This window comes from Panulirus ornatus, chromosome 14 (assembly GCF_036320965.1).
Source record: "Panulirus ornatus isolate Po-2019 chromosome 14, ASM3632096v1, whole genome shotgun sequence".
NCBI lineage: Eukaryota > Metazoa > Arthropoda > Malacostraca > Decapoda > Palinuridae > Panulirus > Panulirus ornatus.
In genome coordinates this window covers 52,707,044-52,731,442 of record NC_092237.1, presented here as the reverse complement: position 1 = coordinate 52,731,442, position 24,399 = coordinate 52,707,044, and the positions used below count along the sequence as shown (strand labels likewise).

Below are 24,399 nucleotides of genomic sequence, written 5' to 3'. Positions count from 1 at the left end.
ATTAAATTTACGTGAAACGTAAAACTTCCGTGATCAGCATCCGTGAACCGCAAGTTCATGGTGTGAAAATACGTGAGACACATCACTCTCCTGCCTAACATTAGACTGTGCTGACACATTCCGGAAGCCTGGTGGTTTGTGTGGTGCATGAGGCAGAGCTAGGCTGTATATACTGGGTAGGTGCGCCAAAAGTGTCATATGTTCATAGCCTCAAATCGTCCATACCCTCTCTCTCTCTCTCTCTCTCTCTCTCTCTCTCTCTCTCTCTCTCTCTCTCTCTCTCTCTCTCTCTCTCTCTCTCTCTGAATTCGATAGACATTTCAGCAGATCAACAGAAAAAATGAGGGAAAGTCTTTGCGTTTGGCGTGAGACGGGTCAAACCTCCTTCCTTCCCCTCCTCCCGCAGTCGAGCTAGGCTGGTCATGACAAGTAGAATGAAGTGCGCCATAAATTTGCATCAGGTCAGTCGCCTCAACGAGAAACAATGTTGCATTCGTCGCTCTTCCCGAGTGTGTTGTCACCTTAATGCACCACAACATGTCACGCGGCAAATGTTCTTTTACACTGTTGCTATATCTGGCATTCTGGGACCTTGTGTTGCTTCAACCTACTCTTCAGATAACAACAAAGCGTATATATTACGGTATGGTTCAGCTTCTCGTCACACACGTGTCATCAGTGTATAAGTCGTACCACGATTCTTTCCAACACTGTAAATAACACTTGTCTTTATTAACTGTCAGCCAGATTGTACCTGTACAGAAGGAGTGACATCACTTGTCGAAGAGCATTTTGGCAAATTGCTGTCCACATGTGGGTTTTATAGTAACAGTTCGGGGCCATTAGTTAAAGCATTATACATAAATGCATCAAAATGTTCTGATATTGGCTGTCCCCTGCACTGTATTTTCCATTTTCAAAGGTTGTACAAAACATCTCGATAATCTTACACAGATTTCAGTCTGCTGTCCTTTAATAAGTGCGTGATAGTGATGTCCGTCCACGGTCTGCTTCCATTTCCTTCATTTAGGCAGCGAGGCGTCTCCAGTCCTTTAGCCAATCGTTCAGCATGAATTTCCCATTGTGGACGCGACTGATGAGTCGTCTCGTTATGGATAAGTGGTTCCTTGTATCACCTTTACGAGATACTGTTTTCATCCGCGTCCATGACGCTAGATCCAAGACCCTAATAAAGTCTAACGCTCCCTGGGTAGGATCTGTAGCTCCCGAGGTAGGATCTGTAGCTCTCTGGGCAGGATTTGCAACTCCCTGGGTCGGATCTACAATCGGTTTCTTTTTCAGTTCGCCTGGGGGTTGGCCATGGATCCTTTGGTGCCTCCCAAGGTGGCTGAGCCACCGGCGCTCCAGCTCTCCTCCTTTTGTAGACCTTATAAGGTTGTCGATCCTTTAGGTGTGTTGCTTCTTCATCTCTTGAGAGTTGTAAGGTTTGCAATACCTTAGCTGTGTTGTCTCGTCTTTCGAGTGTTGTACCGTTAGTATAACCTCACTGATCTGGGTATTGACCTTCATTATTGTCTCTCTTACATTAGTTTCCTTATTTTTATGTTATGTACTTTACGAGCGACCTGGTGTTCTGTTCCAACCCCATCAACAACTTGCATCACAAGCAACATCGAACTTCTCCTCGACACTAGAGTGTCTCGCATGAGTTTCAATTTACTTATATCTATCATAATCAACAAACTGTCTTCTGTGAGGGTTAGTTTCATAGTATTTCGTTGTGCTTTCTGAGCTGATCGTTCATGATGCATCCCTAAAAGTGGTCCGGAAGCGAAAATAATCGATTCCATTTATAGTATATATTCTCTCTCTCTCTCTCTCTCTCTCTCTCTCTCTCTCTCTCTCTCTCTCTCTCTCTCTCTCTCTCTCTCTCTCTCTCTCTCTCTCTCCCCGGATGTCATTGGCGTTTTTCGTACAACATATCGGACCGTCCAATCTGTTAAACATGCCTACCCTTTTTACACTTGTTTTACACAGTAGTCGTGACAAGTCTGACTGACTGACTGAAATATATGAAATACAGCTGTCTCTCGTGAGTGGTTTGCCAGCAACACACTGTGTATTCCGGACCACTTATATAGTCTCGAACCTCTGTACTTTGTGTTCTAGACGTCCCCATCTCGGTTATGCTTAGAGTATCAGTGGCGCGGAGAGGAGTTTGTTACAGTGTGTTTGTGAGTTCTTTGACGTGGTCGCCTAAAGAGTGTTGGAGTATGTTGATGATCCATTTTCTATATTGTAGCAGCCCGCTAGGTGTCTCTGTAGCGAGTTCTTGATTCGGAATGTGGAATAAGACATCTATAGACTACGTTGTCGTGTTCATGTGGCCGTAGGACGTCTAAGACCTTGTAAACTTTAAATGCATAACTGCTAATTCTGTGTGATGTAAGGGAACAAGTCAGCCATCTCTTTGATATGATACTACTCATATAAGCTTAAAGCAGCCATATTAGGAGGTGTACTCAAATTTCTAGATACAAAATAGAGAAAGCCTTAGAATGGGTCTCTGCGATGTAGCATGAGAGAGGACATCTTATGAGGTCCCTGTGGATTAGAATAATGGAAGATGCTTCTAATGAAGTTTCCCATGGCGTAGTTTAAAGCAGAAAGTCCTAATATAGGTTCCCGTGGCTTTGTACATAACTATATTTTAGAGGACTATTAGTGAAGACGTCTTCAAGCCGACTCCTACAGCGAACTGTGAGAGGCATATATAGTCCTTGTCGTGCAGGCAGTTTAGTGCCTCTTTGAGCAGGCGTTTAGTGCACAATATGAGGCACTACCTCCGCAAATGAGGTATGTAGTACGGTGTGTCATGAGACAGAGTGAGGCAGGCCGTCCATAGAGTGATTTACTTTGAGACAGAGGGAGGAAGGTGGTCCGTACATCGATTTGTTGTGTGGTTGGACGTCCTTTCATCGACTTATTGTGGGATAGGGAGAGGCAGGACCTCCCCACAGTAATGTATTGTGAGGTAATGTGCGGAAACGATATCGCTATAGTGGTTTACTGTGAGGCAGGACGTCCATTGGTCCCATACGGAGATGTGTGAGAGGCTGATGTCTTTAATCTCGTTCCCTGTGAGGCAGGACGTAACTGCAGTGGTATATTTTGAGACAGAAGGAGGTAGAGTGTGGCAGGATGTTCCTACATGGCTTACTGTGAGGGAGAGTTTGAGGTAGAACGTCCCTGAACTGGCCTATTGTGAGGGAGAGAGAGGCAGGAGGTCCCTACAATGGTCTGTTGTGAGGGAGAGTGAGGCAGGATGTCCCTACAGTGGCTTATTGTGAGGGAGAGTGAGGCAGGAGGTCCTCGAGAATGATCTCCTGGGATGTAATGTTGTGCAGGATGTCCCTGGGGTTATTTCCCTTCAGTGAGCGTCCCTAAGGTAGTTCCCTATGACGCAGTTGTGAGACAGGATGTCCCCGTAGTCGACCTTCAGGTAGGCTGCAGCAACAGGTCCTTGGGAGGGGTTGTGACGGTGGGGGCGGCAGCGTACAGGTTCGCCCTGAGCGAAACCTGACCTTGCTAGCCTGTCAGCCGCCTCCTCTATTCTCATACTACAGAGAGGAGCAGGTGAAGAGCGTTAAGTAAAGGGGGGGGACGATGCTAATTAGAGGAGGCGATGGGACGACGCTAGCCAGGAGGCAGTGATAGGACAACGCCATCCAGGGTAGGTGATAGGACGACGCTATCCAGGGGGAGGTGATTGGACGACAGTAGCCAGGGGGCAGTGATTGGACGACGCTATCCTGGGTAGGTGATAGGACGAGGCTTGCAAGGGGACATGATAGGACGAATCGAACTAAAGAGGCAGTGAGGGACAGCGATAACCAGAGAACAGTAATGGGACGACTCTAGCCAGGAGACTTTGATGGGGCAACACTATCCAGGGAGCACTGATGGGACGACATTAGCCAGGCTACAGTAGGGAACGGCGATAGCCAGGGAACAGTGATGGGACGATGCTAGGTAGGGGAGCAGTGAGGTAGGCGCTGGCAATGGTGTTCAAAGTGTAAGGAGTCATGTATCTGTCACTTGGAAGAAAGGGGATGCCTTCAGCGTCTTTCCAGTCGTAGTTATTTGTAGGCATTTGAACTCACTGTTTACCCCTCGAATCTAACATTGCATGGCGCCGTGAAGTGGAGTGTCTCCTCAAAATCGATTAAAACCATCCAAGTTATTAAACCCCAGATGTCAACTGCAGCGTTCAAACAAACAAGCTATCTTTTTTATGTTCTTCTTTATTTTACTTTTATCTTTTCAGTATCTAACCTCACGTTTTCCCTCTCCCTCATAACCCTGCTCACTATCAGATTATCTACTCCGGAATATGAGATGTTAAGGTGATATACGAGAAACCGTCAATTCTGTATTTACACTAAACAACGTTTCCAAAAGAATAGAAAGGTCCCAACCCTAAATCATTCGCGTCAATTTTCATTAATATTACAGAAGTTTTAACAGGTATTTCTCTTACATTAATCTGAGGCCCTTGTGATTCATGTAAATGACAAGAAATGCCTATCACGAAACTTTTGTGAAAATGCTTATGTTTCCCTTTAAAACTTTAGTTTTCTATGATAATAAAATGATACTTAGAAAACGGTTTATTAGGGATAGCTCAATTATTTCTTAATTTGAAAATGTGAAATAAATCAGGACAGCAGAATTTCACATGTAACCATGATTGCTTACCTAAATACAGTTTCTAATCGTAAATCTTACCGAATCATGAAGAGATGATAGTGATATGCAATGAACACCCTTTAAAGTTCAACCATATATGAATGAAATAATCAACAGATGAAAATAACGAAACGTCTCACTGTCTTAGCATACTGAGGTGTAGCATAATATATGATGATTCTCTATATGGTGTGGTTTCATGCGTCCAAATAATGTCATAATTGAACTCATAAAACTACTTAAACATAAAAATCAATATTTTTGTAATAAGGAACTTCTTTTCTGTTCGTTGACTTTCCATTTCAATCTTTAGCTATTGGTAAATATTTACAATGGCAAAATGATAATGATGTAACACCCCAGATAATCTTTAATACTTTCTTCAGATGTTAAAGATACTACTAAAACAGCATGCAATTTCACTATGTCTATGGTCCTTTGTAAGGTTTCGTGTCGTGTGTGTGTAATGCCATTCATTGCATAGGTCCTGTGTGTGTCCATGGGGTGCCATTACTGACACTGGGGAAGATTATAATTGTATAACGAAAAAAGATTCTGGTGACGTGGATGTCTATAATTTGTTTCTTATTATTTCTAAGTCATCATTTTATTGTTGCCTGCGAGTCGTATAAGGCGACTAAGAGGGGTAGGAGCGGGGGGGGCTGGAAATCCTCCCCTCCTGTTTTTGATTTATCAAAAAGAAGGAACAGAGAAGGGGGCCAAGTGAGGATACTCCCTCTAAGGGGAATATGTATAAGAAGATATATATATGACTATTGATGGGACTAGCGTATAGTTTCGGAGCTGCAGTACAAGCAGTAGGGAAATGTGGGGTACTCCATCAGAATGTATTCCATTTCTCCACTAAGGATGATTAGAAGCCCTGCTGAATGTGACTACTCAACATAATTGTAACCACTAGCAGACGCTGTTTACCGTTGTAAACAGACACCTTGGTTTGATTGTCCAATAGGTAGTCCCATCACTAGAGGAGCTTGTTATGGTATCATGTTGGTCTATTGAAAATCCAAGTTGTGTCGCCAAATGAATTGGAAACACTGGAAAATTCCGCCAGCGAGAGGGTAAGTATGCCCTGTTGACTCCAGTAAGGATAATCTTTTTTCTCTCTTAGAAAAATTTTATGATAAGATAATCTGTTAACTTATTTCAAGTCCGTGTCGTAATTAGTCGATGACGTGTCAACTTATCACTTGAAGATATGATATCTCACTGAAAGACTTGTACTGGTAATGCATATAATTGTTGCTGATTTCGATTATCTAAGAATGTCTAGGGGAACAGGATACATTCTAAGTTCACAACTTCGTAAGTGTAAGCAAAAAAAATCTGGTTACGTGCGTACACGTATACTACACATGATCTTGGAATTCCCAGGTAATGGTTAACGCTTACTTATTGTAAACATATTCAGTACATCAGCACCCGATGCACATGTTTGTGATATGGAAAAGAGGCACGTTTCTAAATGACAAACGTTAGTGAGATTAAAAGTATTTAATATACATTTAAACGTATTTTCCTAGTTGTATATAGTTCGTTTCGACACAGCCTCAGCACAGCAATGTAGCTACGCAAACAAAACTAGTTCTCAATTATTAGTAAGATCTTGTGATCGAATTCTCAAAACAAACTTACAATACTACCCTTGTTATAAAAGCGAAAAAACTGATTTATTCAAAAATTACTCATTACGTGACACCGTCTATTTATATACCAAGGTCCAAAGAGCTTACGTCATACTTTTCCAGGGAATAGTATGTGACACCGTAAACCAATGAGAATGTATAACGCAACTGCAATCAACCAATCACAGTGATCCTTATATCTCTGTACGGTAAGTAGATGGAAACCCTACAAATCGTGTGAAGATTAGTGAATAATTTAATAAACATCCGTTCAATGTCCACCATGAGTTTTCAGTTTCCTGTGTCTATAATTTTGTTTTTAATTAATAAAACTGCTGAATCGTGTGTGGGCCTATCAAAATCAACAGGATTCACAAATTTCCCTCAAATAAGTGATACCTTTGTTGAAACAATAAAATCACATCCGCCGAAAAATAACGAAATATCATGAAACATGGTGACATCTGGCAGTGTTCATGCGCGGAGGAATACACCGGGAGCTGGCGGGCGGGGAGTCTCGTCGTGACGCTGTGACGGAGCTCTGACGTGGACCCTGACGTAGACGCTCATCTTCCAGTAGGAGTTCGAGTTAGCGTCCCGACTGTCGACGTAACGGCCAGGTAGGTCCCCATCAACAAGTTCCCGCCATCCTGTCAACCATTCGCCCGCCCGGCGCCGAACCGTAGGCCTGGGTTCAAATTTGAGAGTAAACATGGCTTCATTTGAGGATTGTAGTCAATGGCTCTCAGAAATGGAAGCAGGAATCGCGGGATATGATGATACAGAATTTGTTGTGATGTGGAAACAGTATTAGATATTTTAACCGCGTTATTACGCCATGAAATGTTGAACAGTAGATGGCATGCGGTAATTTGTTCATGACGACGATGCGTGTTGATGATATTTTATAGTAAGATAACGTGGGGATAATCAATGTGTGCAGGTGCGCCACGCAGGTGTGGCGTTCCAGCTGTTCCCTGCTGTGAATACTGGCTTTACCGAGCCTGAATGATTGAATGTAAGGCCGATTCTCATGGCCCACACGGAGGTTCTTGCGTTTGCTGGAAATTTCCGAATGGAAGAACCATGTGACAGTCGATAATTGAGTGCGATTAATATTAGTATCAATGTAGCCGTCATTGCCAGACGTCGTATTTCGGGGACTTGGATCGTGGTTGTTGAGGTTTGTCATTAGATAGGCCACGTGTAATATTAAAGTTACCGAGTATGTGACAGTGATGGTAATAACGGAGGGTAATGTTGCGAGTGTTCACCAGGGAAAAGGAAAATATTGTGCTGCCGTTGCTAGCCCGACGTGGGCGGGCGGCTGGCGACCCACGAGCTAGCCGCCACACTTGTCAACTTGATCCCAGGAGGCCAACATTTTCCTCAAGCAGGTTCTCGATAGGCTTGTAACACACACGAAATATTTTCTAGATTAGGGTGATGGGTTTTCCGTTATGTTGGGTATATGTGCGAAAGTATTTTTTCGATTTTTCCGAATAAATAAATGTGGAGGTGGCAACTGGTATGTGTGTGTGTGTGTGTTGCACCGCACTGCCAGTGTCCTGAAGCCACACAAAAAAAACTGAGCAAACTTCTTTAATTATGCAGCACAAGCCATGCTGAGTCGGTTGTGATCGCCGCCGTCCACTTGTTCCGAGGTGCGCCAGGGTTTGGGGAATATACTCCGATCTCACGCTGGTCCGAGTTACTTCGTTCATTATTTAGTGTTAACGATTTCCGAACTAGCTTCGTAAGTAGGTTGAGAACGTTTGGGGTTGTTGCGATATGTATCCAGAACCAGGTATTCTTTTTATCTTATTGTTATAATACTGAAATCATAGTTTGAAACTTGAGTACTTATGATCATGTAGAAACTGGAGTTAATCTAACACCGGATGAGCCTTATCGGTACGGATAAGGTTATCGCAAGTCTCAACTCTCAGGCTGTCTCTAACATTAACGCCTCCAGATTACATGACTGCTTGAATAATGAAACAAAAGGTGCACAGTTCAGCATGGCATGAATTTCAGTGGCTTTCCACTAAGGCACTTTGAGTATAAACTGTACCATTACTATTTGTCTGGCATGCAAAGAAAAACAACGTAAAACTATATTCCCGGAATGATTTAACATAATACCCTTACTTTCTAGCTATACCAACTTAAGGTTATGTATTAGTGGTTTTATAAAATTCCGCTTTCCGTTAATTATGGTTAATGATGAACTGACTGGCGCAGAAAAGAGTAAGGTTCTAGTATTCAGGGTAGATATTTGGATTTTTTTTTTTTTTTTGTATGCTTTCGGTAGATAGTACGCAAGAAAGCTTTATAGGTGGCTGAAGCAGACGTGGTGTGTGAGAAATATGTGACAACAATTTGCTCTTGAATGAGAATTGAAAGGTTCCTGGTTTAAAAACCTTGAAAGGATATTAGTTGAAAGAAAGCACACATTCGCCTATTGAGCTACGCTTTTCCCCCTTTTTTTTTTATTTTAGGGAATTCTGCACATATTTTACGATGAGAAATTTTATATCAAATTATGTTGTTTTATTGTGTGTAGATATTTTGAAGGCAAGCTGAGAAATATTTGCAAAAGATTGGTAAAAAACTCTATGACCGGGTATGGACATTTATGAAGGGAACAAGTAAAATACGTGGAAGGGGCATTAGCATGATGTGAAAGACATACTATTTGGTGGACATCGATACCATATGTGGTGAGGATATTGGCATACATATTTGATATGTATAGAGAATGTTGCGGAACATGGCGACAGTATCCGGACGGGTCACGAACTTCTGAGGAATACTTGCTTTTAAACGGGGACGAGTATAAAGGGCACAGGGATCAGTTTTGGCATATGTTTAATACGTATGTTTGGCAATAAGTTTTTGTTGATCATTCAGCGGGATAAATAAATGTCTTTGTGTGACATGCTGTACTTTCAATTAATGAAGTCGCAACTTCACCGGGAATTTTTCAAGCATTGTATGAACAGCTGTCAAAGGGAGCTTTGAATAACTGTAGAAAGAGTTGTTCCAACATACATTTGAGCAGTTTTCGCTTGAAGTGATTTAGTGAAGAAACCCAGTTTACGTATTTGGTGTATTTCAAGGGTGCACACATTGTAGTCGACGAAAATATCAAACTAGATTTGAACTGGACAGGGACGAGTTGTACACCTAAACTCGTAGGGTCTTGTTTGTGTATATATTTTCACTTGTATTTTCCTAGCTGAGATGATTAAGAAAATAGTCTGATTTCCAGTGCGCTCGCCACATTTTAATTTAAACACATCGTTTAATATGATTTTCAGCAAATAAAGTAGCTTCCCAAATTGCCCTTTGATAGTAGTAATACTTTACCGAGATAAAATCATTTGAAAAATTAGCCCATGTATGGTCATAAGTTCTGTAGAATTCTATCGTAAGAGATAAACCTTTGTGTATATTAATGAGCTTAGCCATATTTCATTTGATATCACCAAACAGCCGTAACTTCTGCCTTCCAATTATAGCTGATACCTTCCTAGTTATCGTTGTTGTCAGACAGCTAGTGCTTCATGACAACTAGCTGCGTACTGCATTTTGGTAGTTTATACTGGGCTTCCTTAGTGTGTGAGTATTTTACATTCGGTCACAAGTTTGCTGCTGTGACCCAGCCAATAAGGTGCTGCGTGGGGCAGAGGAGAAAGAATTCTACCTCCGTTTTCCCTGCGTGTCGTGTTACGTATCCCGAACCATGGTAGTAGCACAGGTGTTGCTGGTCTGTAGAATTTTTCCCAGGATGTACACGCAGATCGTCTGATACATTCCTAATAACGTTAGGTTACATGCCTTTTTTTTTTTTTTTTTTTTTACTTTGACAAACCACTTTGATAAATATGCGTGAATCGTTGGTTATTTCCTCTTTAGACCTCCCAAATTGCCGATAACGTCGTTTTGACATCGGAAAAATAAAGGAATCAAGTTTTTATGATTTTAGGATAATCTCTTCAAGAAAAAAAAAATCATACGCCCACTCTGCATACTTACACTTTCGCACTGGCTTTGTAGCATAATTTATCCAGAGGATTTTACGATACCATGCTGATTATATGTTTCCTCGTTAACCCTGCCACGATTTTATGATCGATTTTCTCAATACATTTAGCTAATTTTGTAGAGATTCGGAAATATTTTGTGAGTATTTGTTATTCAAAGAATTATCAAATAGTCTTGCCATTAAATAGATTTGATTCCTGTTTTCAACTTTCTTGTATATGAAAGTTTTGCTTTCATAGTCAGGGTTCATTGCTACTAATGTGGGTGCTCAAGTTTTTATAACCCAAATCTGATTACAGCTTAACCGGCATTAAGGGTGCTAGGACGACAGTTAGGACTGGAGGAGTGTTATTGCAGTATGATATTAAGACAGTGGTAACCCGTTACAAGGCAGCTGGCTCAAGCTTTTGTATAAGGTATACATAGATGGGGGCGGACAATGTTCAGGTGAGGGTACCTACGTGACAAGCCTAGATATTGCCAGGTCCTGGTCCAACCTCGGTAGTTCGTTTGTTACTGTTTGTTTGTTACTGGGAGTCATACACTTGTGTTGCTGTCTCGTTTGGTATATAGGGGTTCGTACGTAACTCAGTCCTCGCGGTTTGATTTATGTTAGTGAAGCCATGACAAAGATCCTAAATGAATATTATTCTTTATATATCATTGAAGACACCTTTAGTGATCCGAATCTAGTTCCTCTTACAGTGGAAAAGAACATTTTGCTGGATATTTACATATTTACCTAACGAGATATTTGTCAGCTGTAAACTGAATGAAATAAAGCGGCAGTTCTTTATAAGTTTTATCCAAGAACATTGAATGAAGCCCCCAACTGCTCTTTTCAGTGTCGCTTAATCCAGGAAAAGTTCAACAGATTAGGTAGTAACGTCGATATTCAAGAAGGGTAAGCATGATAATGATACGCAAAAGAAAAAAAAGGTGGTAAGTTGTAGTTACAAATCGTGACGAGATTGTAAATTAGAAAATTCTGATTGATCGCCATATTGCACATGGTTTTCGACGAAATCGTTCATGTTTAGCATCTTGATTTCTATGATATAATTATCATGTATGGTGGAATGAAGCATTTTATATTTATTGACATTTTCAGAATATTTGGTAAAAGCCCGCATCAAATATTACTAGCTGACATTGTATCATGCGTTGTACTTTGGTGGGAACAAAATTAGTTGCTCGGCAAAAACAAGAAAAAAAGTGATTGTCAAAACTTAACAATTGGTGTGCCGCAAGGTCAAGTCTGGTGACCAAGCTGTTTTTTTATATCAGTAATTGGTTATGCTGTAAGACATGAATACTCTCAGACGACAAGCTGAGGAGTAAACCTAAAAGAAAATGATGGGTTGTGATGTTGATATTTGCTGACGACGCAAACCTGGGAAGTAAAGTTACACTACACAGTTGCAAACTTGACATGATTAAACTGGTGGACTGGGCTCCTAAATGGCATTTAATTATAAAATTGATAATTGTAAGGTTTTACATCAGGAAAAACGAGATTAAAAGGTAAAGTATGAATATTGTTGATCCCTAGCACGTAATTGACGAAAAAGAATTTGATGTAATTTCTGATGGCAAAGCCAATTAAGCAGTATGTAGAAATAGTGAAATTCTTTTAGATCTATTGGGAACATTTGCTTTCATTCAAGAAATATCACATTCCAGATTACTGGTGCGCTTCTGCCTAGAGTATTGTACTTTTGATCACCTTAACTAAAGACATGATGGAGAGAAAGCACAGCGGCTAGTCACCAAGATGATTCTTGGGCTGAGAAATAGATGCTATCAGAGCCGTCCAGAAGACCTAACCGTATAAAAAGTTCAGGGAAAAAAGGTTGAGAGGTGGTTTGATGCAGTTATTCAAAAGTAGCCTTGAATACACACTCGGAGTGAGGCAAAGCTGAATTGTCACTATGGAACGATTTACCCAGAAGTTATTGAAAATAACCATTTAAAAAAAAAAAAAAACCGCCAGTTTTTAGCTTTAAGTCCACAACTGACTATTTTCGCCTCCGTAGACACAAAGTTTCCAGTTATTTCCCTGTGTATCATCTACACTCACAAACTCCCTTTTTGAATCCAACCTTCTGTTGTTAGCGAATCACATAGTGCTTACATTCGGATCGGTTCCTTACGGTATATAATCGTGAGTAATTGGATCTGGAAGTAAATATTCCGGTAGTGATTTCTGGTTCCTGAGAACAGATTCATGTCATGTGCTGGAAACGTAAATGATAGTGCCGGCAGTCGACCTGAGCCCTGTGTTTAGGTGGAACTTTGAAAGGTCTTCACAGACCACGTCAGCGTGTGTGTGTGTGTGTGTGGTAGCCGGTTCCTTGTTTTAAACCTTGACATTTATTACAGTGGAAGATTATTTTCCCCTCCCCCACCTATGGGGGAGGGGGGGTTGTTATTCCTTAGGTGGATTAATTAATTGTTGCTCACGTCATCGCTCTGGGAGACATTTTCAACTTGAGTGGAGGAGAGTGGCATAATTCTTGAAAACATAGATTATTCAGGACATTTGGTGAAAGACATAGGTCTTTCACTGTCTGTATGGATTATCTTTAAGTTTGTGCGGAATCCATGATGCAAGTGGTGGGTGTGGTGTTTAAAGGTCCTTTGTGCAAGGTGTTTATGGAGTCCGTTGTGCTTATATAAAAGTGGATTAGGTGGTGGGTGTAAGGATGGATCCATAGTGAGTTATGAGGGTTTCGTGCAGCGGGTAAGTCTGAAAAGGACCCATGGTGAAGATGGTTAATAATTAAGGGCTGTGTTATACTGTCGAAGATGGCAAGATGATAGGTTGGATATTGAATAGGACGCAAACAAGAAAGGCGAGGGTTTTGGAGTCGCGCTAAGGTGGGGGAGAGGCCTACGTGCAACTGTGTGGCATCAGTAGTTGAACCGTAAAAACAATAATACATGGATACGGTATAAATGTGTTACTTACCATTGGTTTTTGAAAATATGGTAAGACCGTAGTTTTCACGATTATCTTCCGAAGTGGAAGTCTGGAAACATTCCTTTATAGTTCTGGAGACAAAAGTGAACTGCTACGTTGAATAGTAATCATGTACGGCTATAGAGTACGGAAACTCAGCCATAGCTTTGAAGACAGAATTAGAAATATTTTCCTTTGGTTAGTAGTCTGCTGCTTTTCGTCAGTTTGTGTATGCCAGTCTTGATTCTCGCCTCGTTATGTCGTTCCGTCCTCCTCGTACTATGGAAAAGATTAATGAATAGTGCATACAGAGTAGAAGCCATGCAGATCACTCATATGGTCTTCCCGATGAATGGGATGTTACTGTACTGAATTTGGAACAGGTATGTCATGACGTTTACGGCTCCGCGATGTTCCCGGTATACACGCTGAGTAATGTTTACGATCCCACAATGCACCGCGAGGCACTCGCGCTCTGTAAGGAGTCAAAACTGGCTGCGGGAAATTTGAAATTTCAACTCGGGGGTTGTAAACTTGTGGGCTTTCGACTGTAAAGTGGCAGGCGGTAGACTGCCCCATGGCTTACATTCTTTTCCCAAGCCAGCAAGCGGCATCGCTACCTACATGTGCTTAGTTTGCTGGAAGTAAACGGTAAAAAGGTACCGAAAACACTTAAACCAGTAAGCCACTTACATGCCTCAGTAAACCTACGTCATACACCTGAACACTGTATTTTTCCCCCCCATTTCTAAACTGTACTTTTTCAACCACATCTTTCTTCGTCCCTAACCTCCCACGCGATGGTACGGCCTTTGAGTCGTGCTAAAGGGTCATACAGTCGTGAACAAGTGGTCAAAACCAGCGGTCCCACGGTGAAACCAGAGGACTTTGTACTGCCAACAAAGCCTGGGAAAGTGGTGTGCGTGACAGTATCCACTTGTCCTTTGCTGATCACATCAGTTCGATGAAATATATGAATTCCTGGAACGTGCTTTTTAAAAGCTCACACTTCTCATTAGAACGTAGACACGCAAGGTAGATAACGTTATTTACATGGAATATTCCTTTGCTTGAATTAAACTTGGGGGGGAAGATGTAAAAATAATATCCTCCCAGGAGCAGAGGTGCTGTTAAGGGGGATATTAATAAATTTCGGGAGCCCCCGTTTGGTTAACCTGTTCATGAAAGATAATTGGAACGCCGTAGGACGTCCCCAGGAATTTCTTGGTGAAAATTTTCCTTCCAGGGTGTACCAGACTAGCCAGTTGTGATTAATGAGGGAACTGCATCCTGGACCAGCCTAGTCGACCAGGTTATCAACAGGAAAGCTTGATCGCAAGCCTCCAGGTATACGTAAAGTATGGTGAATATATGGGGCGCGCTAGTTGGTGTAGGTATGGGGTGCATGAGTTCCCCAGTGCAGGTGCTAGGTGACTGTGGGATTGGGGTCATTTGCAGGTAGAGGAAGTGAGGAGTACGCAGTGAGTTGATGGAAGGGGTACTTAGTCAACGTAATGAATGTGACGGGAGTCCATGATGCAGGCAGTGGTTCAGGATGAACGTGAGCCCAAGGTGTAGGTGATGGGGTCGGGCAGAGGTTAGGGGTTCAGTTGGTTGTAGGATCCGTGTTGCAGGTGTGAGGAGTGTGAAGGGTCTCGACGGCTGGTGATTTGTGTGTGTGTGTGCGAAGGGACGAATCCTCAGCCGTGGGGGAGTACCTGAATGTAGGTGATGTCCGTCCGACGGAGCCCAAGTGATTGGCTTCGTAGGGTTGGCGTTGTGAGGGGTTCGGTGGACTGACTAGTTGGCCACTTTGCTAGCAAGTGGTCAAAGATCGGCGGCAGCTGCCACGCGCGGCTATCACACGCGTCAGAAAACAACTTCGTGGATAAAAACATTTGATATGAGCGTCAGAAATGCAGAACTACGTTGTACATTCATACATACGGAACAAGAATTGAGGCTTTCTAAAAGAAGCAGTATAAAAAGAAAATTTCAGTACTAGACAAGGTATGATATAGAAATGGCCAAGTAAAAGCAGGACACGTCTGTCATGACACGATGTTTTCAACATCACTCGGACACGTTTATCATGATCCTTCAATATCATTCAGCCTTTTTTTTTTTTCGTTGACTCAAAATGTAATGCATCAGATCAGACTTGCTCACCTTCCTAGGCTTGTTGGCCCCATGTTGCAAATTTTGTACGTTGTTCTCCCGGCCGCATGGATGAAGTTCCTGGCCGCTTGCGGGCGGAAAAAAAAAAAAAAAAGATGAGGGTTGAGGATCCCTGCTCGGTAGTGTGAGGGGAAAGTGGCGCAGTTGGTAATGTGTGAGAGGTACACACCATTTGTAGGATTTTCCCCTCATCTACACCAGGGATCCGCAACCCTCTTTTTTTTTTTCTTCTTTTTTGTCCGCCTGCGGCCGGCTGAACAACGTACAAAACCACCCACAATCCTTAGTGCAGTCCTGTTCAAAGGCCTTACCATCGCGTGGGTGGTGAGGAGGGTCTGTGGTTCGTGCAGATGGTGGTGGATATGTGGTGTGTGTGTGTGTGTCGCTGTATGTGCGAGTAAGTCCTTGTTACAGGCCCAAAGCTAGGCGGAGCACGTCGCGGGTGTAAAGCGTTAGAGCAATTGTGGGAGTGCGGTACTAAATGCAGGCCGTAGGTACAGGGTGCGTGGTTGTGTGTTGTTGTTGCTAGAAGAAAATTTTAGTGCTAGTTGTAGTTACCGGACGTGTGGTATGGGTCATCATTGCAGGTTTTAGAGGGCGGGAGGGCGGGCTTAGAATTATTGGTGGAGGTGATTGTAGGAGTCGAATTCGGTCCATGATGCAAGATGATGTGAGTGAGGATATTTATGGGTGTAGGTTGTGGTTGTTGGCCATGGTAAAGGCTATGGACGTTGGTGGCGCGTGGTACACTGTGAGTGTGGCTGGTGCATGCTACAGCTCGTAAGTTGTGTTTATGGTTTGAATTGTTAGACTGCGGTTCCTTAGTACAAGTTATTTTAGTTGAGATCCTTTGTGGAATTACTGGTTGTTGGGCTTTATATATATATATATATATATATATATATAGAGAGAGAGAGAGAGAGAGAGAGCATATGAACGCGCACATTCATAGAACACATAATGCCTTCCAACAACAAGGATTCGAACCCAGTACCTTTGGCGTGGAACTCAGAAACGCTAACCACTAGGCTACGTTCGACGACTATATATAAATATATATCATGATTTATATTGTATTGATTGGACATCATAGGCCCTTACGGCCATAACATGGGTTGTGTATCATGTTGTACCTTCGTAATGGTAGTTATTTGTGGTGAAGGTTGTAGGTGTGAGATGGTGGTCCTGGTTTTAGAAATGAATGGTCCATATAGTAGCTTATGAATGTGAGGTATCATGGTACGAGTTGTGGATGGTGGCTTGTGTTGTAGGTTGTATGTATGGGAAATCCGTGATGCGGGTTGTAATTATAAGTATCCGTGATGCAGGTTGTTGATGTAGGAGTTTCATGAAACAAGTCATGAATTTAGGGATCGGAGATGCAGGTTGTGAATTTGCGTGCGATATTTGGTAGCTGCAGGATGCGCGATTGGCGGGTTAAACCCAGTGCATGCTGTGGCTAGAGGTTTATCTTTGGTGCAGGTTGTGGCCGGAGGGCTGTACGTAGTGCATGTTGTAGCTTAGTGGAATAGTCGTGGCGCATATTATGTGTGTGTGTGTGTGTGTGTGTGTGTGTGGTTGGGGAGGGGGGGGGGTGATCCATGGTGGAGTTGTAGATGGTTGGCCGTGACGCTTCCTGTAATATCGGGTGCCGTATAAGGGAGTGGCCAGCCAAGCAAACCTCCTGAATATCTTCTCATATTTCTTTTTGCTGTTTAGCCGTGCTGAAAACCCCTTAAAACATCGGCCAGCTGCACCAGCTAATCCAGGCGAGATTATTGGATTTTAAGAGAGTGAATGATGGGGTGGAGTGCCTATGATCATTGCCTAATATCGCAATGTTTATATGTCTGTTAGTTACATATAATTTCTTTCCGACTGCTTCGTTCCCTTTAACGTAGAATATATAGAAAAGGGGAAATACGTGAAGCACAGACGTACTTGCAAGCTACCTGGCAGTGAGCGCAGAGAGAACTTGGAGTTATAAATATCTGATGGTGGCCCGTATCAGCCGGAGCAGTGGCGTCACTAGCTGCGTGTGTCGGCAATGACGTCATGCCCCGCGACTGACTCTGGCTATTGCTCGATTGTCACGTGCAGCTGATGCTCTTGTTATTGTCCAGTATGAAAATTTTCTATACCTCTGAAACTTGTCAGTTTCGGACATAGCACATTTATGTGTGTGTGTGTGTATATGTGTGTGTGTTTGTAAACGCACAAACGCACACACGTGCACGTATATACGTACAGTAGGTACTTTTCTTTGTTGATTCTGCTACGGCGCTTGAAGTTTTCACGTGGATAGAAGTGTCTTCCTGGTGGGATGAGCTACATCCTTTGCCATAACATTCGACATTATTCTGCTGTTCAATGTATTAGCTCCTTAAACATGACGGTTTCGACCCCTCTAAACAGAGGTGCTACCCTTACGAAGCAAGAGAATTCGACGCTTAGGGAATGATGACCTTGTTCTGCCCTGAAAATGAAAATTCAGGTCAGAGTTCATGCTGTCACACCATAGAGTGTGGCGGTCGTGCTCAAGGAACAACGACTCATGTCCGTTTATGTAAATAGTTTATGTCGTTGGCGATGAACATTTGAATGTACTGTATCCTTTTCCCTTTGAACAGATATAACTTATTATCAAACAGAAGTGAGTCAGGACATGTCCTGTGTGTTGCATCTTACTGACCAGTTGTTCGTTACGGCTTTGAACGACAGGGGAAGCTGCAACAGTGTTACAGTGGGATATACGCTGCGGGAAGCCTTACGTCCAAAGTAGATTTTGCGCTACGTGACCTTCCCCACAGAGTTGGCTTGGGACATTGGAGTCACTGCTCGGTATCACATGAGGTAGTATGAGGCACGAAAGTCACTGCTAGGTATCACGATATGGTGTTGGGGCAGTGAAGTCAGTGTTAGGTATCACATGAGGGTAGAGGGGGACATCTAGGTCACAGTTAGGGATCACATGAGGCAGGAGAGTCACTGCTACGGAACACAAGGTAGTGTAGGGCAGGTAAGTCACTGTTAGGCATCTCATGAGGTAAGAGTGGAGCAGGTAAGTCATTGTTAGGTGTCATGTAAGATAATTTGATGCATGTGGGTCGATTAGGTATCAAGTGAGTTTGTACGGGGAAAGGTGGGGTGACAGACAAGTAACACTTGTGGTAGCGTAAGGCAGGTGAGTCAGTAGTAGGTGCCGTATGAGGACTTCGGTGGGTGTGGTAGGTAACGCATGATGAGGTTGTGAGGTGGATGCGTCATCGTTCAAGATCTTCGTCAGGTGGTTATTGTGAGGATAGCATAGGCGTATCATTAGTCATGACCTTGAGATGATGATGTTGGGTAGGTGATTAGTTATGGGTCAGTGTTCGGTTATCGTAAGTTGTCATTGGAAGGCTAAGTGGGTGATTTAGTGGCGGTTATCATAGGAACCGTGAGTCAGTGTTGGTTAATTGTGATTTAGGGAGGGTGAGTCGCCGGTTGTAATCATGAGGTAGCGTACGGGAGGACGATAAGTGTGAGATAGCGTTGGGACGGTTAGATAACCGGTTGTTATCGTAAATGTAGCGTTGGGGGACGATGAGTCACTGGTCGTTATCGTGAGGCGCTCATGTCACTGGCGGATATCGTGAAGCCGCGTCGGGATGGCGTCGCTGGAGGATGTCGCGAGGTAGCGTCGGGACGATGAGTCACTGGTGGGGTAATCGTGAGGTAGGTAGCGTAGGGATGGTGAGTCATGTCGCTCAGGTGAGTCGGGCAGGTAGGTCGGCCGTGGTCGTCACGGGGCGGGCATGGTATAGCACCTACAGCACGAGAGAGTCGTCGTCACGGTAGGAAGGAGGAGTCAGGAGGAGGGGGTGCATGGGGCTGTGCAGGAAGGGGGGGTGTCATTTATTCCTGGAGGGGAGCATGACGTCACGCGTGGGAGAGGAATTGATACGTGGGAGGGAGAATGACGTCATTGCTTTGTGGAATTCACGCAGGTAGGATATTTTTTTTTCTCTCTCTCTCTTTCTCTCTTTTAGAATTTTATTTCATGATACATTGTCGAATAGGTGATGTGCTGGCTTAACCACGAAAAGTGGCTGTTTGGTTGCCTCTACGTTTGGGTCGGTGTGCGGGAGGAGAACAACTACTGCTGCTGCTGCTACTGGATGGATGGGGGGTTCTTGTGCCTCGAGATTTAAAGTGGACTGTCGCATACGAGGCGGGAAACACCAGGAAGCATCCTAACGTTTTATTGATTCAAGTTTCCGTGCAGTGGCGTTTTATGTTTTTTTTTTTTTTTTTGCTATTTTATTTATTTATTTATTTATTTATTTTGTAAATGCTCTACCGTTTGAGCCAGAGCGAGGGAAGTGCATGGTGCAGTACGGTGGGTTTGGCTGTGGCCACGCCGAGGCTGTGTGTCGTGTGTTCCCCTCTGGTGATGACGTGTTAGGAAGGTCCCGCCAGGATACCCGGCCAGCGCGCTTGCCCTCCGAGGTGACGTGATGCCAAGTCGTACGGTGAGGTCATCATTAACGGTCATCCAAACCATTGCGTCAGCGTATATATATATATATATATATATATATATATATATATATATATATATATATATATATATATAATATTTATTTATTTTATTCTACTTTGTCGCCATGACAGAAGCACTTCTTACTCATTGTCAGCCGTCTTGGATGGAAGGTGATATAAGATTACGATAAAAAAAATCAGCAAGGATTAATTGAACTCCGTGCGTTCATATGTCCCGATTTTGAAAACTTATTAACAACGTAACCGTAAAATGTGCGTACTTCATATTTTAAATATTTTTTTTTTTTCTTAGCAGTGTATTGTTGGTGTTATTAGACAGGGTGCTCATTTGTACTTGGTTTTATATGTCCGATTTGTCTCCATTTTTCGGACCTCTGTCTCAGAATACTGAACTCAAGGATGGCGAGCATTGAAGAGGGTTGCTTTGTTAGTATTTTTTTCTCTCTCTGTTTTATGTTCGTGAGTTATTGACCTCTGTAGAATTTTCGGACATAACTCAGACTTTCAGGTAATCCTTTTACTTTTTTTTGCATTCAGAAAGTTTTTCCCAAAACGCATTTGACGTCATTCACCTAAAGTGCTCTTGTAAAATGGTGCATTTTATCCGTAAGTTAAATGCCTAGTTGGACTTTGTTAAGATATTTTTTTTAGCACCTACGTCAAAATCATGCAGGCGTATCTGAGTTCCAAGTTTCCTTTCTGGTTTGTGAGAATATTTACCCGGTAGATAGAAAAACTAATTGCCAAATTAGATTTTTATTTAATTTCTCTTGTAAAGAAACGTTAAAATCTGTAATTGATATGACTGTGTGTAATGAAATAGCTGATTACGTTTGACGTAAATGGGTACGACGAGTTGCGTCATTTTATTGTTCGAGTCGACTGTGATGACAAGCGAGGATTTTCATGCTATAGGAACAAAGTTTTGTATGTGCTGCTATGTTTTCACTTCATCGGATTTTGATGACACTAATAACTAGTGTTTTAAAGAGTATGTGTCAGATATACTTATTACTTCCATCACTGAACCATCTCGGACATTTCCTTTTTCTGTGATTGTGTGTGTGTGTGTGTGTAATTTGTTTTTATCAATATTTGGTTATTGATCCTTGTCGCATGAAATGGTAGTTAGAACTAACACCTCAGCAATAGGTATATGTTAATTCCACTTACAAAAACTTGAGTTGTATATGGCAGATGTTAATAACGGAGGTTAATATCAGTAGGTAAAATGGTAGGTTTTGCTGAAGGTCTGGCTAGCATTATGAAGGCACTGCTTGCGGGCAGTACCCCCTCCTCACGAATGCCATGCATGTGCACTGCTGTGCTGGTTTTGCTCGTGACCTGTCAGAAAACCTGACGTTTCTTGTCGCAGAGATCATTAAGGTTGGGGGATTTATAATAATTTTGTTTTCATAATTGAACGTAATTACATACCCTTGATATGAACAGCGACAAAGTATAATAAAAAAAATAAAAAATATATATATATATGATTGATTATTTCACAAAATATGAATTGCAAAGTATGTGAATAAGATTATAGGGCGTATGTATTTTCCACGTGCACATCTCTAAAAACGTCAAAATTTGACTAAGGTAAGATATATATACAGGCCTGAAGCACACGTATGCCCCTATATAAATGTATAGGCACCTCATATTAAACTGCAGCTTCACGATTACTTTTTTATTTTCTGTACAAGACACAGCCCCAGAAGCTAGATGAGAGTTGGTAGGGGGGTGAGAAGAATATCGGTGAGGCGAAAGGTTACTTGGAATGGATGAATAAATGAAGAGTTTCGATTAGCGTAAGGTTGAGGCAGAGGTGCTTGGCAGACTGCCTTTCGTGTAGTGAGAGAGAGAGAGAGAGAGAGAGAGAGAGAGAGAGAGAGAGAGAGAGAGAGAGAGAGAGAGAGAGAGAGAGGCTAGACATGTAAACTTTTCAGTGTGAGACGTATGGTAGTAGCCTGGGGCCAGGTAAACCTTTATTGTGAGACGTAGCTGCAGTGCGGGGCCAAGTAAACCTACAGTGTGAGACGTATGGTTGTAGTCTGGGACCAGGTAAACCTTTATTGTGAGACGGGTTGCTGCAGTGCGGGGCCAAGTAAACCTACAGTGAGAGACGTATGGTTGTAGCCTGGGACCAGGTAAACCTTTATTGTGAGACGGGTTGCTGCAGTGCGGGGCCAAGTAAACCTCCAGTGTGAGACGTATGGTTGTAGTCTGGGACCAGGTAAACCTTTATTGTGAGACGGGTTGCTGCAGTGCGGGGCCAAGTAAACCTACAGTGTGAGACGTATGGTTGTAGTCTGGGACCAGGTAAACCTTTATTGTGAGACGGGTTGCTGCAGTGCGGGGCCAAGTAAACCTCCAGTGTGAGACGTATGGTTGTAGTCTGGGACCAGGTAAACCTTTAGGTTGAGACGGGTGCTTGTATGCAGTCTAGGTCCAGGTATATCTTTCAGTGCGGATAATTGTAGGTCTGGAGTCAAGAAAACCTTTGTGTGGTACGCTTGGAGGGAGTTTGTGGGAACCAGGGGAAAAAAACCGTCAAAACCTACCTTTCCAGTATCACTATCCCTCACCTGACTATCCTATTGGCATCATCTGTCACTCGCTTGCCTATCCAGTGGCACCATCCATCGCCTATCACTAGCACTTGTCTGGTGTGCCGTAGCTGACCCTCAGGGTACCCTCGATTTGTACCGTGGCTGACCCTCCCAGAGTACCCTCCAGGTGTACCGTGGCCGAGCCTTCCCCAAAGTACCCTCCAGGTGTACCATAGCTGTCCTCCTAGAGTACCCTCCAGGTGTACCGAAGTTGACTCACTCACCCACCCAGAGTACCCTGAAGGCGTACCGAGGTAGATTTTTCCGGAGTATCTTCAAGGTGTACCCAGACACCTCTGCTGTTGCTTGAACTACCACACACATCATCCAGGCTTCTTAATCCGAGCAGAACTACTTATGAGCACTTTAAAGGTCTCTCTCTCTCTCTCTCTCTCTCTCTCTCTCTCTCTCTCTCTCTCTCTCTCTCTCTCTCTCTCTCTCTCTCTCCCAGGACCTTTTATTTTTCAGTGTCTTCTGCAGCTAACGAAGGCTACGATCCATTCAGTAACAGGGACAGGATGGACTCGAGTGAAGCGAGAAATTCTTTGACGAGACGCACTGCGCTGTCTCTCACCTGACAATGATACATCGCGCAGTGGGGAAGTTTGAATCGTGCCCCTGGGCGAGTATGTACGAAGCATATCGGACCCGCCAGGCTGCTGAGGTTACGTGGGCCTGAAGTTTAGTGTTGCTCAAGCTGCCGCCCCACTTTTTATTTTGTCCACGTATATGTTGTGGTCGACTCTCTTAGTGTGGAGATGATCTAGATGTATACTGGATCTCTCTGTGTATGAATTTGCTCGGCTCCACCTAGGCCTGAGGACTGGCACGCTTCCGCTTCATGACACCCCCCCCCCCCCACTGTCTGAGGCGCCATACCCCATCCCATTGTGAAATATAAACACTGATCAGTGTCTGTCAGCGATCCAGACTCGTCCATGATAATGCGTTGCTTTCATAACCATGCCAATGCCTCAGTTAAGCCGGGATGTTGCAAGGATATGATGTTCTTTATACAAACACAAAGATTAGCCATTCTAACAACTGAAACCAAAGAATGCCCTTGAGAATATGATGATCGCATAGACGAGTAACTGAGACATACGACGAACCCATCCAAGCTGCACGGATGCTTAATTGACCTCCGTGGGTCAGGTTGATCGTGCTTCGTACTTCCTGTGGTGGGTGGGTGGAGACCTGGGAGCAAAACAACCCTAGGGCAGCGCATTACTGGGCACCACCGCCAGTAATTACCAGCCCCGTGTCGGTAAGTACGGGAATGCGAGTGCGCAAGAGATTACGCGGGGCATTGTTATCGTTCTGGTCTGATTAACGCAGCTGTGTGGCGTTGCCTACTGGAGCAAGGGAGTGTGGGGACCCTCTGGTGAAACGGGGAACACCATATGCTTACCTAAAGACATCTGCCATAAGATGTGACCCCAGGGTTACATGTCAGCAACACAAACAGTCGTCAGTAGAAACATTTACATTGGACGATTTTGAAGTCATTCATATTACCACCTTTTGAGAATATTTCAGGCAAGCCATCTGCTTTTTTTCATCTGAATTTTTTTTTTTTTAAAGTCCGTTCAACTCGTAAAGTACATTTCTGTTTACTAGATCACTGATGATTACCTTTCCCTCCTGGGGAGATGCTGATGCACCGTTCTAACGGAAGCCACTCGCGTGTGTTTTG

At 43.2% G+C, this 24,399-nt stretch overlaps 1 protein-coding gene across 11 annotated transcripts in view; it reads left to right on the top strand.

Annotated features, from left to right (window-relative positions):
* Positions 1-6,847: 6,847 nt before the first annotated feature.
* Positions 6,848-24,399, top strand: part of CrebB (Cyclic-AMP response element binding protein B) — a 100,093-nt gene continuing 82,541 nt past the window's right edge. For 5 of the 11 annotated variants that reach the window (XM_071669932.1, XM_071669934.1, XM_071669924.1 and 2 more), the window contains exon 1: positions 6,850-6,976. The gene's annotated coding sequence lies outside the window, so the exon portion shown is untranslated. Of the gene's footprint in view, positions 6,977-24,399 lie in introns of all 11 variants that reach the window. The other 6 variants (XM_071669927.1, XM_071669925.1, XM_071669929.1 and 3 more) reach the window with 4 other exon arrangements.